Source organism: Prionailurus viverrinus, chromosome X (assembly GCF_022837055.1).
Source record: "Prionailurus viverrinus isolate Anna chromosome X, UM_Priviv_1.0, whole genome shotgun sequence".
Lineage (NCBI taxonomy): Eukaryota > Metazoa > Chordata > Mammalia > Carnivora > Felidae > Prionailurus > Prionailurus viverrinus.
Window position 1 is genome coordinate 105,752,103 of NC_062579.1, and position 12,856 is coordinate 105,764,958.

The following is a 12,856-nucleotide window of genomic DNA, read 5'->3' on the forward strand; positions in this document are numbered from 1 at the left end:
TGTTAAGGTTCTACCTTCTACCCGCCAGGCACTGTAGTAAGTACTTTACACACATTGTTATTTTGACTTGTCCAAGATCACACAGCTAGTAGAGCTGAAGCTATTTCTGTCCACCAGCGGCACAAGTGTTGGGACCGTCCTGTCTTAACTGTCACTGTATGCCCAACACCTAGCTCAGCACCTGTACCCGGCACATGACAGATGCCCTGGAAGCATGGAAAGGCTGCAAAATCATCCTCTGCCTCTCTGTCCCGAGGTCCAGGCTTTTCTTGTCCCTTGTCCTAGACACTGGACCTAAGCCTGAGGCTGGTGTTCTGCCAGTGACTCTGGGCATCAAGGTCTAATCCAGCTCATCGCTGGGTGTGCTGTTCCCTCCTGCTTAAAGGTATTGGATGTCAAAATACACTGCACCAGAGCCAGTGATCTCAAGTAATTCAAAGGTTTATTGTTATATGTAAGTCCCCAGAACCAGTGCTCATGTTCTCTCTCTCTCTCCCCGCCCCCCCCACCTCGCCCCCAGCTCCACCTAGGGATTCCCCTTGCTCTTGCCTGTTGCTGGGTGAGAAGACCCACTGGTTAGAAGACCGTGTGATGTTCAGGCAGAGGAAGAAAGAGTGTCTGGCCCTGAGGACACACACACACACACACACACACACACACGGGACAGGAGCCTACCTACTGAATAATGCTGGGGCAGTCATTCTGGTGTGGGGCAGGGATGGGGGGCAAATCAAAAGAATCAGGTTATCTTATAAGGCTCTTCTTGGGCACAGTGGGTACAGCTGAGCGTTCTGAGTTTCTGACCTGACAGGCGCAAATGGTTTGATGAGATGGCATCTCCTAGGAGTGACTTACCGCGTTCAACCCACCGTTCACCCTTGGAAGTGTGCTTACACGTGCATGGCGCTGGTTTGCCAGGCCTGGCTCAACATGTAAGCCCACCTGTCAGCGGGAGGGACCCCGGAACAAGATGCACGGCCAGCCACCCCAGGGTGCAGGCGTCACCCAGGAGAAAAGGTCCGTGTGAGCTCAAGGCACCTCGCGTGAAATTGTAGTTGTATCGTCAACTGGGGTGGGCGGTGCGTCTGTCAGGCAACGTGTTTGGCCAATTCTGAGGTGGTCGTTACTGAGATTTAGTGGTCGGGGGAGCCTACATTTCTAAGTTTCTGGAACCAGTGCGTCTGCCGGAAGTCCTACAATTTTGGTCCCAGAAGCCCTTATTGGTGCCTTACTTCAGAGGGCTTCCTTTGCACTTGCATTAGATAGATTGAGGTATAGGGACAGCCTCGTGGCCACCTGCACCTCTAATCCCTTGAGGGTCCCTTTTCCAGCTGCTGCTTACCTAATTAGGAGAAGCAAGAACCCCGTATTATTCTGCTCAACAGCTGTCTGCCTTCTTCTAATGAGGTCTGGTTAGTAAGGGTACTTGGTACTGAGTACCACCACGGTGGGGTGGGGTGGGCTCTCAGGCCATGAAAACCCCACGCAGGAGAAGGATCGAGAAGGTCCCCCTTTAGGGAACATCGGGTTCTGGATGAGGCCCCTCCCCCGCCCCTTTTTTCTTTTCTCTCTCTCTCTTTTAATTTCAAAGTAATCTTGGACTCATCTTCTTCACTCGTCCGGCCTTTTCGTCAAGCCCGACACGTAAAGAAAACACAGATGCTTGCATCAAACGTTTCCAAGTGTCTCCTGCTCCGGACAGTCTCTGGCCTTACCTGCTCCCACTGTGTCCCCCTCATGGTGCTCCTCGGACCCTCACAGCTCAGGACAGCTGAAGCACACCCAGAGAGTCGGCACACGCCAAGCCTTACGAGACTCTCCACCCCCTCCCCTGCTCCTTGCGACGTCGGCACCAAGTCTGGGAACAGGAAATGTTCCCGAAAAAGCCAGACAGGGAAGGCCCCCTTTAAAGCAGAAAGGCCCCACCCACCCACAGGAGGTCCCTCTCGGCTCGGTGACCAGACCACCAGCCACGCAGCCAACAGGAGCTAAGGCAGACGGCACAGCTACCCTTACCAGGGAAAGTGAGCCGCTCTCCTGAGGCGGTCCTCTGGGCCCCTGGGCCCCTGGCAAGGCACCAAAGCCTAATCCTGAGCCACGGCCTGTTGTTCTAGGAGGGTCAGCCTCACAGACCTGAAGAGGGAGGAAGGAAGGCAGAGAGGGAAGGAGAGTGGGAGGAAGGGAGAGGGGAGCAAGGAGAGGGAGAGGTCAGCCACGGAATGTGAGGGACCAAGAGGTACCAACCCTTCTATCGGATATAGTCCGTGGAGGCTGGGGTTCTCCCCTGAGAAGAAGAGGCCGAGTACCTCTCATGGAAGGGGGCGGGGCACGGAGCAAACCTGAAGGCAGGAGGGTCCCCAGAGGCTAGTCCCTGAGCCAGATCCCATGGTGCCCCGCGTGAATGCTCCTCTTCCTGCTCCCCAAAGCTTTAACGTGGAGGGAGGCAAGAATGGGTGTGGGGTGAGGTTAGGGAAGGGAGACCTCGCCCCTGGCCCCTAGGCCACACCTCCTTCCAAGTAGGAATAGCTTCATAGTGGGAGCCACCCATCAGAAAGGGATGGGGGGCTGGGGGAGTAGTGTAGGGGAGGGCAGGGGAGGGTCCTCGCAGGGCTTTCCCCAGCAACCAGAGACTAGGTTCTGAGCAGCGCGGCCCTCTCCCTCTTGATTGGTTTTAGTTTCAGAGACTCTCTGATAAACCGGGACGGGGTGAGAGTGTAGGGGAGCACCGCCACCCCGCCACACAGCCGGCGTCAGAAAGAGTTGTGGCCTCTGTGGGTTCCGGGGAGGCGCGCTTTGAGAAGACTTCTGTGCGCCGCGGATCGACCACACCTTCACCGCCTGTCCACACTTGGATTCCACCCCTGGCGATTCAGTCCTGAGCTGCACCCTCAAGTATCCCCGGGCTCCTGCCTCCCTTGGGCCCTTTCGAAAGCGACACACAGAAAAGGGCATTAGGTGCTCCAGGGCCCTGCGTCTATAGGGCCAAAACCCAGTTGAGCTGGTAAAATGAACAAGCTAGGCAGGTGTCGAGTGAGCGGGTCTACTGGCTCATTAGAAGTCTTCCGGAGAGGAGGCGTTAGTGGGGACAGGGCCACAACTCTTTTTCCAGAGGCCCCTGCACAGGACCAGCCCCCGGCACACCAACCCCCGAGCTGTCTTGCAGCCCACCACACAAGGCAAGGATCACTATTGATGCAAATCTTCTAGCACACATCACCACCCACACGTATCCCGTCCACACAGCTACCGCTCAAAGATGATAGAAACGCTGTGAGTAATTCCGGGCACCTGCCTCTGTAAAGACAAGAACGCAGCTGCTGCCTCCCAGAAAGGGGGTCTCCGCGCCCGCTGGTCCAAAGCTGAAATGTGTTCTCCGTCATGCCTACCATACCCTGCACGGCCAATATCAGAGCTCCCTGCATGGATCTTTCCCACTGAGCCCCCCTCTTATGGGGGCAACACCTATGAAGGGGGAGTTAGCGTGCACGGGGCAGCGAATTTGTCTCTGCCCCTCCACCACTTTTTTTTTTTTTTTCTGGACCGAATCTCCCCGTCTGGGTCGTTCAGCCGTCTCCCTCTGGGCTTCCTGTTAGCCGCCTAGCAAGGGGAGGGGGTATCTTGATCCGTCCCCCCCCTTAATCAGTGCACAACTGCTTCCGATGGAAATAGATCGGGCTCTGGGAACACAGGAAAGCTCATGGTATTTCCAGTTCGCAGCCTCCGTAGAGAGTCTAAGGCAACTGTTCAATCTCAGTATCTCTGAGAGGAGAGGGCTGCAGAGACCACAGGCACGTGGCCGCAGAGGCCTGTGAGTAAGGTTCTAGACCTCACAGGGCAGCAACATTTCCTCCTTTGCTACTTGCTCTCTCTGGACGAGCTCTCCTTCTGCTTTTCCCTTGGGGCTGCCTTCTGCCCATGAAGCAAGGGGAAGATGACTTAAAAAAAATTTTTTTTTAATGTTTATTTATTTTTGAGAGAGAAAGAGAGACAGAGTGTGAGCAGGAGAGGGGCAGAGAGAGAGAGGGAGACACAGAATCTGAAGCAGGCTCCAGGCTCCGAGCTGTCAGCACAGAGGCCGACGAGGGGCTCGAACTCACAGACTGAGAGATCATGACCTGAGCCGAAGTCGGCCGCTCAACCGACTGAGCCACCCAGGCGCCCCTGGGGAGGATGACTGTTTATCCAGCGCCCTGATGTCAGACTCCCTCCACGGAAAATAGGCCAGGGTCTCGGGAAATGGAAACATTTCGGTGTCTCTACTCCCCAGCTTCTGTGAAGACACAACTGGCAGCTAAAGAACCCCCGTCTATCCAAGGGAGACCAGAAGGGAGCCCGAAGCCTAGACTGAACAGGGCAGAGAGAAAACAGAATGCAGGAGAGTGTGTAGACAGTGTGTTGATCCTTGGGGAAAGAGGATCAGTCAGGTTAGGAGAAGTCTGAATCCAATCCTTGATTCCTGGCTTCTGCTTCTATCCTCCTGAAACTCGTGACCACGTCTTTCACGTTGACACTCCATGGAGTCACTGCCAAAGATGCAAAAATTCATCCTGGCTCATTCATGTTAGAAATCAAGCGAGATAGGGTCCACTTGTCCATGGTCGACTGGGCAGAAAGGGGAAATCGTTACCTACATCCTTCACTCTAGCTCAGCAAAGCCCCGAACACCACTCCTTTTATTTATATACTCGGGATTGTTGTAATCACATAATCTTTTTCACAGTCTTCTGAGAGATCATCTTCGAGGTGATGTAAGCAACCGTGCATATTGATGTGCACGCCAACGTGTGTATGAGAGGGATTTATAAAACAGTTCGTTACCCTCGTACAAAAATTACTAAGGCAGGCTTATCACAAGCTCTAGAAGACAGGGAAATTGGAAGTGGGGGGGGTGGTGGGGAGTTGCGTCTTGCCCGGGCAGCCTTTTTCTGACCCCGCCTCTGTTAACCAATCTCGGGTAAATCTGGGGATGTTGGTTCCCCAACCTCGTGTCCACCGTGGACCCCTAGTTAGTTAGCTAAGGGCCGTGAGGCTCAGGTTGGTGATGAAATACAATGCAGCCATGCCGAGGGGCAGCCGGAACGCAGACCGGGCCCATGCCACTTCAAGGAGCGGGCCCGGCCAACTTGAATCCCAACCAGGAAGGAAGAATGAACACTTGGGTCTGCCTCACAAAGCACCCTGGGAAGCCAGGTCCCCGGTGAGGTGGGCTTTGGTGGTAAAGGCCAGGAGAGCGGTGAGCCGCCAGCCTGGCCGAGCCCTCCCTAACCTGCTGGTTCCGGGGGGGGGGGGGGGGGGACGTGCGCTCTCCCCTGGGGATGGGAAGGGGGCCGGGTCCCTTTGCGTTTACACAGCCGAGTGGTACAGAGAAGCTATTTACCACAGCATTCTGCTGGAAAGAAAGTGGATGGCGTGCGATCCGAAGGAATGGCATCTTACAACTAACAAAAGAAAGAAAATGGAAGCATAATTACCAATTCGCAAAGCCAAGCAATTTGATTTGCTTCTCAGGAGTCCGTGGTTCACTGGTGGTTAGGTATGCGCCTTCTCCCGAGCTTCAAGCCAGCTTTAGCGCTCGCGACTATTATCTCAGCTCATCTACCTGTTTACTTTCCCAGGATTGGTATTTGTTTCTTCTCACGGTACATGACGTTTTATTATTCAGGTCCTGTGTACCTCTACTCAGCGGTAAAGAAGACACCGTGGGCATCGCGCCTCGATGTCCCTCTTCTGAGACAGGGATGTTCTGGGAGTACACACTGCCCACGGAAGTCTGTTTCTTGCACCTGACTCCCAAGTGGTTCTTGTGGCCCGTGAGAAGGGAATAGCAGATCCTGTCACATTCTTAGACTGTTCCTGGGACCGTGGGCCCCCCCGCGTGCATTCAGTCCCAACCCTCGGTTCACAAGAGCAGTACTGGCTTTGAGGCAAAGCTCCAGGCCAGCGTTCTGGGCTCGGCCTCAAGCTTCTTTTCTCACTGCTGTGGCTCCGCCTTTGCGTTTAATTTAGATGACCCCAGGGGTGCCTGGGTGGCTCAGTCAGTTAAGTGTCCGACGTCGGCTCAGGTCATGATCTCGTGGTCTGTGAGTTCGAGCCCCACGCCGGGCCCTGCGCTGACAGCTCAGAGCCTGGAGCCCGCTTTGGATTCTGTGTCTCCTTCTCTCTCTGTCCTTCCCCCGCTCATGTTCTGCCTCTCTCTCAAAAATGAATAAACATTAAAAAATATAATTTAGATAACCTCAACGTTTCTAAACATGGGACCCAATCCTGCTCTTGATAATTTATCAAGTACCTTTCATTTTCCTTCCTCCATGGGAGTTCTCTTGTTTCTTGGTGGGGGGGGGGGTGGAGGTGGGTGAATCATAGGTTTGAAATGTTACTATGAGGTTCTGGAAGAATCCCTGAAATAGCTCTGGATCACCAACCCTCATCCTCCCCCTTTTATGTACCCCATCTTCTCTGACATACACAACTCTCCTTCCTCCTAGAGTCGATGAAGAAGTGCTCGTTGCTTGTAGCTTTATTACCTACCTGTTTCCCCAATTATGAGCCCAACTCAGAGAAGCCAGGTCAGATACAGCTCTCAAAACTTCCCACAAGGGACTGAGGGTCCCAAGACAGTGCCAAAGGAATGTCAGTTAAAGACCATTCGGGTCACTACTCACAAAGCAGGATCCTAGAGGGGGTGCCTGGGTGGCTCAGTCACTTAAGCATCTGACTTCAGCTCAGGTCATCAGCTCATGGTTTGTGAGTTCAAGCCCTGCGTCGGCTCAAGTCATGATCTCACAGTGCGTGGGTTTGAGCCCCGCGTCGGGGTCTGTGCTGACAGCTCAGAGCCTGGAGCCTGCTTCCGATTCTGGGTCTCCCTCTCTCTCTCCCTCCGTCCCTTCCCTTCTCAGGCTCGGTCTCTCTGTCTCTCACAAATAAACATATCTGCCCAGAAAAAGGATGCCTTAGCACAGACCCAACTGTTACCAGCCTGCATTCCTTGTATCTGATTTTGTCTTGCTTCCAGCTCATATTTATGCTTCCTCCTTTTCTGCTCGGCCTTGTACATGAGTAAAAAGAAAATAGACCTTTGCAGGCGCCTGGATGGCTCAGTGGGTTAAGCATCCAATTCTTGGTTTTGGCTCAGGTCATGATCTCACAGTTCATGGGTTCGAGCCCTGCATCAGGCTCTGCGCGGACGGTGTGGAGCCTGCTTGGGATTCTGTTTGCCCCTCTCCTGCTCTCTCTCTCTCTCAAATAAATAAACATTAAAAAATTAAAAAAAAAAAAAAAAAGAAAATAGACTTTCATACTAGCAGGCTCTGGATTGAAATTCTGGCTTTTCCACTTACAAATGTGTGTGACCTTAAGCAATTATCTCTACCTTAGAAGCCTTAGTTTCTGCACCGCTGAAGCAGAAGCATATCATCTACCTCTCAAAGCCATCTCTGGATCAAAAGAGATAACATGTGCGAAGAATACATTATAGCGCCAAGCATACAGTAGGTGCTTAAGTGCACGGCGGCCGTCATTTCACCCGAGATCAAACCACCTAATGTAAGGCTCGCTGCCGTCAAATAAGAGGACAAAGGAAATGCATATTCTGTTCTTTATATCTTTACCTAGTGGCTGATGCACGGGCAGGTCAAGGTGATGTTCAAAAGTGATGCCAGGGGGGCAGTGGCTGCCTCAGTTGGCAGAGCATGAGACTCTTGATCTCAAAGTCATGAGTTCAAGCCCCACGTTGGGTGTAGAGATTACGGGAAAAAATTAAATCTTCAGAAAAAAAATAATAATTCCGCGGACACAACCGGTCTGCCACAGTATACCCCTTAGGTACGGTTCAGTGCACTTAAAAAAAAAATTAAGTTTATTTATTTTGAGAGAGAGCATGACCAGGGAACAGGCAGAGAGACAGAGAGGGAGAGAGAGAATCCCAAGCGGGCTCCACACGGCCAGCACACAGCCCCACATGGGGGCCATCTCACTCATGCACCATGGGATCGTGACCTGACACGAAATCAAGAGTCGGACACTTAACTGACTGAGTCACCTAGGTGCCCCCAGTTCAGTGCACTTCTTGAGGGACAAGGTATGCCTTGTATTTTTTTTTAAGTTTTTTTTTTTTAAGTAGTCTCTATATTCAACGTGGACTCGAACCCACAACCCCAAGATCAAGAGTCACATGCTTGGGGCACCTGGGGGGTTCAGCCGGTTACACAACCGACTCTTGATTTTGGCCTCAGGTTCATGATCTCAGGCTTGTGAGATTGAGCCTCGCATCAGGCTCTGTGCCGAGTGTAGAGCCTGCTTAACATTCTCTCTCTCCCGGGGCACCTGGGTGGCTCAGTCTGTTGAGCGTCCGACTTCAGCGCAGGTCATGATCTCGCGGTTTGTGGGTTCGAGCCCCGCATCGGGCTCTGTGCTGACAGCTCAGAGCCTCGAACCTGCCTCGGATTCTGTGTCTCCCTCTCTCTCCCCTTCCCAACTTGCGCTCTGTCTCTCAAAAGTGAATAAACGCTTAAAAAAAAATTTTTAAAGATTCTCTCTCTCCCTCTCTCTCTCTACACCCCCCCACCTCTTTCTCAAATAAATGAAGAAATAAACAAGAAAAAAATCTTTAAATAAAAGAGTCCCATGCTCTACCTACTGAGCCATCCAGGTGCCCCCACCTTATGTGTTTTTAGAGAAGCCAAGATCGTCCAGATACCCCCTTGAATTTGCCCAACTGCACAGCCCAGCCACAAGTGTAGTGTGGCTGCTGTATCCCTCATTTGCTAACCAAGAATCTACGAGAATGCCCCTGGGTATCTGGTCTGAGATTGTGGAGAGGGCGCCCGAAATAACCTTCTTATTGCCTATTGAATGAAGTGCAGCCTCAGCCCACGGCATTCGGGTGTTTCCCACCGGTTAACTTCAACCTGCTTGCCGGGTTTATCCACCCTGCCTTCCCATTCACACCCACATTTCAACCACACTGGACTGTTTACTCCCCAAACCCGCCCCCATGCGCTCCTACGCCAGTGTCTTTGCTGTTTATTTTTAAAGGCCAAGTCTGAGGAAGCAGTGAGTTGGGGTACACTATGGCGGCTCTCATCTGAATCTGTCCCCAGCCCAGCCTCCCTGGATGCATGTCCGTGTCCTAGCCAGGCACCTGTTTGCATCCAGGAAGGAGTCTCGTGGTGGCAAAGGGAATGAGATCCTGACTCTTCCTAATACAGCCTGCTTAGGTCCAAAGGCGTTAACGATGTCTAATGGCCTGGGATAGTCTCAAATGAGGCCAAATTCCAGAGAAGGACCAAGGAGGGTCCTCTGAGGGGAGACTTGCCATTGAAAGAGAATGTGGTTGGGTGATCCACACTGGTAATCAGAGTCCAGCTGGGGGTAGTGGTTAGGAACACTGACTCTGGAACCAGGGACCTGGCTTCAACAGCTTGGCTCCTAAGTAGTGGGGATAATTGAATCAGCCAACTGAGAGCTGTAAGTGGCATCACCTTGATGTGGCCGGTTGTGAAGTTCGTCTCAAGAGGCAAGGTTAAGCTGCCAATAGCCCAGCAGACTGGATTGAACAAATAAAGGACTGATGTGTGCCTACGTGGACCCGACTGTAGAGATACTTGGGTCTGTTTAAGGAGGAGAACTGTGAAAATTCTTTCTACCAAAACTGAGTGTGTAGAGAGGGATGTTGAAAGACAAGAGATGTTGTTGTTGTTTTTTTTTTAATTGAGGTGTCATTGACATAGAACGTTATATCAGCTTCGGGTGTACAACATAATGATTCAATATTTGTATATATTGAAAAATGATCACTAAAAGAAGCCTAATGGGATCCATAAGTCACAGGGAGTAGGGGTACAGCATAGGGAATATAGTCAATGGTATCACGATAGTGTTGTATGGTGACAGATGGCAGGTACATTTGTGTGAGCACAGCGTAACATGTAGACTTGTGAAGTCACGATGTTGTACATTTTAAAAAATAAATAAATAAAAGGGGAAAAAGGATTTTAAAAAAGAAAAAAATGTCTAGTTAACATTCGTCGCCACAGATAGTTATGAAACATTTTTTTTCAAAGATTTAAAAGATTTTTAGAGTAATCTCTCTCTATACCCGGTGTGGGGCTTGAACTCACAAACCATGAGATCATAACCGGAGCCAAAATCAAGAGTCGGAAGCTTAACCGACCGAGCCGCCCAGGCGCCCCAAAACATTTTTTTCTTGTGATGTGAACTTTTAAGATTTAAAGAGACCTTGGGGCGCCTGGGTGGCTCGGTCGGTTAAGCATCTAGCTTCAGCTCAGGTCATGATCTCACAGTCTGTGAGTTCAAGCCCAGCGTCAGGCTCTGTGCTGACAGCTTGGAGCCTGGAGCCTGCTTCGGATTCTGTGTCTCCTTCTCTCTCTCTGCCCCTCCCCTGCTCATGCTTTCTCTCTCTCTCAAAAATAAATAAACATTAAAAAAATTTTAAGTTTCATCATGACAAGAATTAGCTTTGACAAGAAATTCCATTTAAAAGAGCCAATTGGAATTTCTATTTTTTGCAGAGCCTAGCAGTGCATAAGTTGTGTTTATTCTACCTAGTCTCTGCAAAGTTCCTTCCGAAGAACAGTGTCCCCTTCAAATAAGAAACTGGACCAAGAAAGTTTTGAAGCAAGAAATTTTGAGGGAGAACAGAGAACTATGACCACAGGAATCACTATTGCGGAGATCCAAATACATCTACAAGTCAAATTGTGTCCTCTTAAAATGGATCTAGCCCAGTTAATTAATAACAAGGAATTCCATCCTGTTATCCAGCATAAGACTAGTTTTTAAACTTTTTAAAAAAGCTTAGCCATTTATTTTGAGAAAAAGAGAGAGAGTGTGCATACGGGAGAGGCAGGGAGAGAGGGAGAGAGAGAATCCCAAGTAGGTTTTGTGCTGTTAGCACGGAGCCAGACGAGGGGCTTGATCTCATGACCTGAACTGAAGTCAAGACTCGGAGGCTTAACCTGCTGAGCCACCCAGGCGCCCGAGCATAAGACTAGTTTTTAAAAAGGAGTCTCTGTGATTAGAGACTTACGGGCTGAGAATTCTGGTTATTCATGTGTCAGTTCTTAAATACACAAACTGTGCCTGAGTAATCAGCAAAGAGTTTACCCACTTCATCTTTCTCCCAATGGGAAGAATCACCCCAAGTCCTTTGGGTGACTTGGAAATAGGTAGTCAAGAGCTCAGGAACTCTGGCTTACCAGGGACTGAGAGATCGAGGCAGGATTATTTATTTAAAAAAATTTTTTTAAATTTTTTTTTAACGTTTTATTTTATTTGTTGAGAAGAGAGAGACAGAGCATGAGCAGAGGAGGAGAGAGAAATAGGGAGACATAGAATCTGAAACAGGCTTCAGGCTCTGAGCTGTCAGCACAGAGTCCAACACGGGGCTGGAACTCACAGACCGTGAGATCATGACCTGAGCCGAAGTCGGATGCTTAACCAACTGAGTCACCCAGGTGCCCCTAAAAACTGATTTTTTTAACGTTTATTTATTTTTGGGAGGCAGAGAGAGAGCACGGGAGGAACAGAGAGAGGGCGAGACACAGACTCCAAAGCAGGCTCCAGGTTCTGAGCTGTCAGCACAGAGCCCGACGCGGGGCTCAAACCCACGAACCGTGAGATCATGACCTGAGCCGAAGTCGGACGCCCCACCAACTGAGTCACCCAGGCGCCCCTATCCAGGCAGGATTTTTGAAGTATTCATCACCTTGCAGATTCCCTTGCCTTTAATGAAGACCCACGGAAACATGTCTCTGACCTCAGTATCAGGAAAAGCCATACTTCTCTTGAACAGCTGGCTTATTCTTGTCCTGCATCAGTGGTTCTGAGAGTGTAGTCCCTGACCAACAGCACCAGTAATCCTCTGGGAACTTGTTAGAAATGCAAATATTCAGGGCGCCTGGCTGTTTCAGTCAGTACAGCATGCAACTCTTGATCTCGAGGTTGTGAGTTTGAGCCCCACGTTGGGTGTGGAGATTACTTAAAAATAAAATTTTTAAAAAAATAAAACAAAGAAACGCAAATATTCAGGCCCCACCCCAGACTTACCCAAATTAGAATATCTGGAGGTGAGATCCAGCAATGTGCTTCGATAAGCCTTCCTGGTGATTTTGGACACAAGACAAAATTTGAAAACCACTGTCCTGCTCGACCGATGCCTGAGAACATCGGAGCCAAAACTGCAGACTATCTCCAGCAACTGTTTTTTAATCCCTCTCCCACCACCTTAGAGGCAGAGAAGAGTTCTGCAGCACCCTTGGATTCCCAGATCCGTGGAGATTAAAAAAAAAAAAAAAAAAAAAAAAAAAAAAGATTTTAGCAACACTAACTGAATTGGGCTGAACCAGGAAACCCCAGCTTCAGAAAACTGGCAACGAATTTGTTCAATGCCCAACATTTACTTTGAGTTAAAAGGCGACATTAGGATCGTATTGCAGTGGCTTCATCTCCAACAAGTAGTTGGATTTGAAAAACTTGGATGATTATATTGACCAAGTATGCACTAAACACAAACAACAAAGGATTTCGCCCTTTTGTAGAGGCTAAGTGCCCTGCAACTTTAACTAGGAACAATTAGAAATTGCCATGGTTGGTGGGTGAACTGTAAACTACTGAGTACTTGTGTGACCCCTCGCGTGAGATACTTTTCCCCTCTGAACCTCAATTCTGCTCCTGAGAAAACTAGAGGACTTGATTTCATCATCGCCAAGGTTGCTCCCGTCTCTGACATCCTGGAATTCTGGAACTCTAGAGATCCAAGAACACCACTGCTCCAGCAGTGCTCCCAACACCACTGCTGTCTCCTAACCTCTCCCGACCAGGAAGAAGAAAGGCACGC